Source organism: Lolium rigidum, chromosome 6 (assembly GCF_022539505.1).
Source record: "Lolium rigidum isolate FL_2022 chromosome 6, APGP_CSIRO_Lrig_0.1, whole genome shotgun sequence".
Classification (NCBI taxonomy): domain Eukaryota; kingdom Viridiplantae; phylum Streptophyta; class Magnoliopsida; order Poales; family Poaceae; genus Lolium; species Lolium rigidum.
The window spans coordinates 343,816,550-343,824,103 of NC_061513.1; positions in this window are offsets into that span (position 1 = coordinate 343,816,550).

A 7,554-nucleotide genomic window follows, 5' to 3' on the forward strand; every position below is an offset into this window, starting at 1 on the left:
CAACAAGAGGGTGTAGAGTCTAGCATCTATCTATTTATTCTGTTATGTGATCAATGTTGAGAGTGTCGACTAGTGAAAGTATGATCCCTAGGCCTTGTTCCTAAATACTACTATCGCTGCTTGTTTACTGTTTTATCGCATCTTTACTTCTCGTAATATTAATACCATCAACCGCACGCCAAGCAAGCACTTTTCCGGCGCCGTTACTACTGCTCATATTCATTCATACCACTTGTATTTCACTATCTCTTCGCCGAACTAGTGCACCTATTAGGTGTGTTGGGGACACAAGAGACTTCTTGCTTTGTGGTTGCAGGGTTGCATGAGAGGGATATCTTTGACCTCTTCCTCCCTGAGTTCGATAAACCTTGGGTGATCCACTTAAGGGAAACTTGCTGCTGTTCTACAAACCTCTGCTCTTGAAGGCTCAACACTGTCTACAAGAATAGAAGCACCCGTAGACATCAATGTACTTCTTCGGCCATAGGGCGAAACCGTGCTTGACATCGGCCAGTGTCCTCTCATCTTCACCTCTAGGAATATCAAGCTCCACTATTTCAAAACCCAGAACAACTTCATCCACCCCGACACGAACACAGCCAGGTGGAATGGGCATATGATGGTGCATTGCTCCATCTTCACTTGGGTACACATAGCCGACCGCCACCTTAACGGACGCGGTCCTGAATAACATATGTAGCTCGCAATATGTCTTCTCCATGACATAATCCACGGGGTAGCTTCCTCCACATCCGTCAAGATGCGAGGAACCGACACTGCTTCTTCGCTGAGATGGGGCAGTATCGGCTTGTGGATCCTGTAGAAACAGCGGCTGATCGTGTGCCCTCTCGATTTTTCTCAAGCGCCTCCACCCTATTTAACAATTCCGTTAACGTGTCGGCATCCTTCTTCTTCTTCCGCGAAAGGCTTCTATAAGTGTCAGCGGACTCCCGGAACGCTTCCTTCATGGTGAGACCTGGGCGAGCTCGTACCCGTCCAACGTGTTCAGGATTCCCCAGAGCGAGTGTTAGCTCGTCATTCTCTCTATCGGGAATGTACTCTCACTTTCTAACCTTTCCAATTGCATCTACAAGCTTCGGTACGATTGCTCAATTTTTTCTTCCATTTTCCCTTCGCAACGATCAGCCATGTATTTGGGTCCAACCCTGCCCCATGCGCGAACAACCAGAACTTGGACCGTTCGGGCCAGTCCCATGTCTGTGGAGTGATTCCTGCATCCATCAGTTTATTTTCAAACGCTGTCCACTTCGGAATGGCAGTCTTGTAGCCACCTGACTCAAAATGATGCCAAAGTTTCTTCTTTGAAGCATTTTTCGTATTTGTGACCGATCGGGGCACAAAAGTAGACGATTTCTTATACTCCTTAAATGCGGGCCAGTGATCTTTTATCTTCACTAGATTATCATCGAATACTGGATCTTCATTCTTATATTTGTCCCATAAATTTTTCTTCCAGGTCTGGAATTGTATGGCCATCTTCTTCCATGTCCATTCCCTGACTTTATTCTTCTGGCCTTCCGTCATGTCTTCCGGTAGGCTGAATCATGTCAGTAGAGTGTCCCATAGAAAAGTTTTCATCGCGTCGTTGACATAACTAGATTCAGTCCCCGCTTTCTTCGGCTTATTCCACTCTTGAATGCTGATCGGTACATGGTCCCTAACAAGAACTCCAACTTGATTTGTAAATTTGCGGCATAAATCTTTGGGATGCTCCGGTTCACCATTAGCCTTAAATGCCGTGAGGGCTAACCTGCCCTCGCCCTTTAACACTCTCGTCGGGCCTCGTTTTGTTTTAACAGACTTGCTCGATGATGCAGAAGGATAAAAGAAAAAATTATTCGTTAATAAGTGCAATACAAATAAATGAATGCATCTAGGGATCGATGAACATAGACTAATTGATACATAAATATACACCTTGCCGGAGTTTGTTATGGACACTTCGTTGTCTCTTCTAACTTCTTCAGACTTAAGTCCCTCGCCGAAATCATTCAGAAAGTCTTCGAACTCGCTATCATCTCCATCGGGTTCCGTACCACGGGCACTCTCATAGATCAATTTCTGCACCGCTTCTTCCCCCTCCTCATCTCGGACGAAGGCGCCGTCCGCCATACCTCAATGTCACTACAAAATTAAGAAAGCAATTAATAGCATAATCCTATGAAATACAAACACATATGCCCTCCTTTTGAAATGAATATGCCAAACAAAAACACAAGCATGCCCTTAAAAAAACTTAGTTGTGGTACTTTCTATCTATCCAGATTTCACCTTGTGATGTTCATATGTTTATGTAGTTCAAGAACTATCAAGTCCAATCCATGCCAACAAATAGAACACTTTGCTCTGTTTCCCTACATTTATATATTTAGTTTAATATTCATGATAAAAGAACTCGGCACGACCATACCTCCTAAAAATCTTGCAGTTCATTTGCAGAGACAAAATCAACTTCGAAATTCAGTGCTCAAATAATGTAGAACGGATGCGTTTTGGCAATATATGAACATTATGGATAACAATGTCAGAAAAGAGAGAACAATCGATACATTCCAACAGATTAATGCCACGCTAATCTATATTGGAACGCAAGGAAGTATCTTAAAATTGTTAGTTACCCTTCTTGACCGTACTCAGTACTGGCCAGCTAATCCCGGAGTCTTTGCTAGTTCACATGTAACTACGGACACACAAATGGCACCCAAGTTCAAAGTTGAGCTACATACTAGTTGAGCTCACAATACCTAGTTTGTTCTTTCCAATCCGATCTCTTATGCACTAAGGTAAGAAGTGACAATATTGCAATCAACATTTTGGTTCGAGTTCAGAAAGGCACTGAAATCAAACACAACAAATCAAGCTGTTCAGAATTTAGAAAAAATGGTGCTATTTAACTAATTAGGAAGCTGTTCTGCGGCGTCATCTCCCCGGTCACGGCGGCCCATCCCACTCCTCCATCCCAGTCCTCTGCAGCCTCCTGTCCATCATGGCGCCGGCCGGAATGCGAGCCCATCGACGCCATGGCGTCGTCGCAGCACGAGCACCGGCCTGCACCCCGACGGCACCGAGCCGATGTACCGCATCGCCGTGGACTACACCCCGAACGCGTGCCACCACGCGCAGGCCACCGGCGTGATCCACGTCACCTACGACCACCGCGGCGGCGCGCGCTGGTGCTCCCCCGGCCGCTTCATGCCGTGCGGCGCCATGCAGACCCACTTCTACGTCGCGGGCGTCGGCGGCAGGGAGATGGTCCACGCGCTCTACGCCGTCGCCTGGGGTGCTGAGGCCATCGAGTGGCGCGCCGATGGGGAGGTGGTCCGGCGGGAGGAGCGGCAAGGTGAGGGGCAGCCATTTCGTCGAACAAGTGGTGGGCGGACGCGGTTGAGGGCGCCGCGGCACGCGCCACTGCACACAGACGGGCGCTAGCTGCTCCATTGCTGCGGCGTAGGCGGCGGTTGGAGCAGGGAGGCGCTGCGGCGTAGGCGGCGACCGCTGTGCCGGGAGGCGCTGCCGGCCGGAGGAGTGGAGAAGAAGGGGATCGAGTGGAAAACCTCACCTGGTTGCCGGCGGAGGGGGGAGCGGCGGGTGACGACGGCGTGGTCCTCGTGGCGACGGTGAGCGCGTGGCGACGACGGTGGACACGGCGGCGATGGCGAGGCTTCGGGGTCCTTGGCGTCGACGGCGGACACGGCGCGCGCGGCTTCGGTGGTGGATGTGTGTGTTTCTGGCACCAAATTGGTCCCGCGCGGCTAAGGGAACAAGGCGAACCCCTTTGGTACCGGTTGGTACCACCAACCGGTACGAAAGGTCTTTCGTATCGGTTGGTGGTACCAACCGGTACCAAAGGGTTTTTTTGTTGTCTTTTTTCTTTTACTATTTTCTTTTCTTTTGATGTTTCTTTACTATTTCTTTTTTCTATTTTGTTTCTTCTTTCTTTTTTGTTTCTTTTTCTTTTTTTTTTCTTTTCATTTATGTTTCTTTTTTTTCTATTTCTTATTTTCTATTTCTCTTTTTTTCTTTTCTTTTGCTTTTCCTTTTCTATTTCTTTTTTTCTTTTCCCTTTTTTTCTGTTTCTTTTTCTTTTCTTTTTTCTTTTCTTGTATGTTTCTTTTCTTTTTTCTTTTTATGTTCCTTTTCTTTTAAGTTTCCCGCCACGACGCCGCGCGTGGGAGAAAAAAGCGGGAATGAAAGGGGCGGGAATAAAATTTTATTACGATTGAACTCGAATTAAAAGTACATAGCTCAACTGAAAATTAAGATACATGGCCAGATTTGGGTACACATAGACGACCGCCACCTTAAGATTCAGTCATACTCGTGCCTAGCCCTATAGTACTCGCCACTATAGTCGTCATAGTCGCCGTCATCATCGTCGCTGGCATCGGGGTCGCGGTAGTCGAACCTCGGCGGGAGAGCACGCATGGGCTGGGACTAAGGGTAGCGCAGGCGGGGGCCACGGTAGGCCATGACGCCCTGGAGAGTCCGGCCGTGCCACCACAGCCGACGGCCGGCCTCGTTGAAGTTCGAAGGAGGCGGGCCGCCCTCCTCGTGCCTGGCAAGCGCCCTCTCACGCCGATTGATGAAGAAGCTTTCCCAAGTCGGGCTGTAGTCGGGATGCCACTGGGAATTCCTCCGCTGTTCTGGCGTGAGCTCGAAGTAGTAGTGGTTCGTGATGGCCATCTCGCGCGCCACACCTAGAGGGACTGGAGGGACCGGTACGCCTCCGACGCTTAGCAACCGGCCGGTCGGAACGTGGTACCCCGGCGGGCAGGGGTAGTTCGAGGCGCAAAGCGCCTCCGCTTCCCGGGGGGTTAGAGATACGATGGAAGCCATGGGAGAGAATGATGAGGTTTGCAGATATGAGTCTAGATGTGATATGTAAATGGAGGCCAAGCCTACATATGTATAGTGAAAAAATGGCGGGAAGACAGAGGCAGGAACCGGTGGAAAGCGCGGGAAGAAAATAGGCGGGAACGCAATGGAGCGGCAAACCTTTAGTACCGGCTGGTGGGTGCAACCAGTACTAAAGGTGGTTTTTCTGTCATGTAACAAAAGTGTCGGTGGGATAAGGACGCGTGGGTAACCTTTAGTACCGGCTGGTGGGTGCAACCAGTACTAAAGCTGTCGGCAGGATAAGGACGCCCTGCTCGATGAGATAAAGCATGTAGCGCACGACGCCCTGTCGGAGGAAGAAGACAATGTAGAAGCGGCGCCGTGCCTATAAAAGGAGCATCGATACGCCATGGCAAGCAGCTCAACAAGCCAACATGGATGGAGAGTTTCATCACCATGGATGGAGGAAAGGGTTGGGAAATCTCCCGTGGCGGAATTTGTCGAAGATGCCCTTGGTGCACACGCCCTATGGCATCTTCGGAAGTTCCGCCTCGGAAAAATTTCCCTGCAAGCCCGTGAAAGACTCCATATCCTCTAACAATGTTGGGGAAAGGGTTGGGAAATCTCCCGTGGCGGAACTTGTCGAAGATGCCCTTGGTGCACACGCCCTATGGCATCTTCGGAAGTTCCGCCTCGGAAAAATTTCCCTGCAAGCCCTTGAAAGACTCCATCTCCTCTAACAATGTTGGGGAAAGGGTTGGGAAATCTCCCGTGGCGGAATTTCTCGAATATGCCCTTGGTGCACATGCCCTATATATGGCATATTCGGAAGTTCCGCCTCGGAAAAATTTCCCTGCAAGCCCTATATATGGCATATACAGTAACATCATTACACAAAAGTGATTTCCATATTGAGATACACAAGTTATGATCCCTATCTAGCTAGTCTTCTGAGTTTTCTTCGTCTCTTTCCCTTTCTTCTGACTGCGACGCAACCATGGACAATCTTCATTGTTTAAGATGATGCTTGGGTCATTTTTTACCTTGAAGGGTGGAATATCATCGAACTTATTATAATCTTCTCGACATGTCCGTCTTGTCCTCTACTCCCACGATGTTTCTTTTTCCTCGAAAGAACTATGTGCCGCTTTGGCTCATTGTATGATGTGTCCTCTTGCCTTTCTTTTCTTTTTTTCGGTTTGCTAGACATGTCCTTCACATAAAAAACCTGAGCCACTTCACTGGTTAGGACGAATGGTTCGGTGTCGTACCATAGATTCTTGAAATCCACTGTAGTCATTCCGTACTGCGGGTCTACCTGTACCCCGTCTTTCAGGTTGAACCATTTGCACCGAAAAAAAGGGACCTTGAAATTAGGTCCATAGTCAAGTTCCCATATCTCCTCTATGTACCCACAATATGTGACCTTGTTCCCATTGCCATCTTCTGCATCAAAGCGGACACCACTATTTTGGTTGGTGCTCTTTTTGTCTTGGGCGAAAGTGTAAAATGTGTTCCCATTAATCTCGTACCCTTGAAAAGTCGATATAGTAGAAGATGGTTGCTTGGCCAACAAGTACAGCTGCTCGTCATCGGTGACATTCATGAGACGTGTTTGCAACCAACCGCCGAAAGTCTTCATGTGTTCTCCATCAATCCAATCTTCACATTTCTCCGGGTATTTAGAGCGTAAGATATCCTTGTGTTCCTCTTTGTACGGAGCCACCAAGATGGAATTATGTAGAACTGTGTAGTGTGCTTGAGTGAAAGAATGTCCGTCCATACACGTTGTTGCTTTCTTTCCTAGCGTGACTTTTCCACGCAGTCTCCCCTCATAGCGCGATTCGAGAACACCGATCGGCTTAAGGTCGAGAATAAAGTCAACACAAAACTCAATGACCTCCTCTCGTTCCATAGCCCTTGGAGATGCTTCCTTCGGCCTAGCACGGTTATGAACGTACTTCTTTAAGACTCCCATGAATCTCTCAAAGGGGAACATGTTGTGTACAAATATAGGACCGAGAACGCCAATCTCTTCGACCAGGTGAACTAGGAGATGTGTCATAACATTGAAGAAGGATGGTGGGAACACCAACTCGAAGCTGACTAGACATTGGACCACATCCTTCTATAAATTTTGTAGAGTAAGTGGATTGATCACCTTCTGAGAAATTGCATTGAGGAACGCACATAGCTTCACAATGGGTACTCGAACTTTTTCCGGCAGAAGCCCCCTCAATGCAACCGGAAGTAATTGTGTCATAATCACGTGGCAGTCATGAGACTTTAGGTTTTGAAACTTTTCTCTGACATGTTTATTATTCCCTTTATATTTGACGAGAAGCCAGACGGGACCTTGATGCTACTCAGGACTTCAAAAAAGATCTCCTTCTCCTCTTTCATAAGAGCGTAGCTGGCAGGACCTTGATACTTCTCTGGATTCAGGTTGTTTCCTTCGTGGATAATTTGCTGGTCCCGCCGTGCATCCGGTGTATCTTTTGCCTTCCCATACACGCCCAAGAAGTTTAGCAGGTTCACGCAAAGATTTTTCGTCACGTGCATCACGTCGATTGCATAGTGAACCTCTAAGAATTTCCAGTAGGGTAGCTCCCAAAATATTGACTTCTTCTTCCACATGGGTACGTGTCCGTCAACATCATGCGGAACAGATTGTCCGCCGGGACCCTTTCCAAAGAT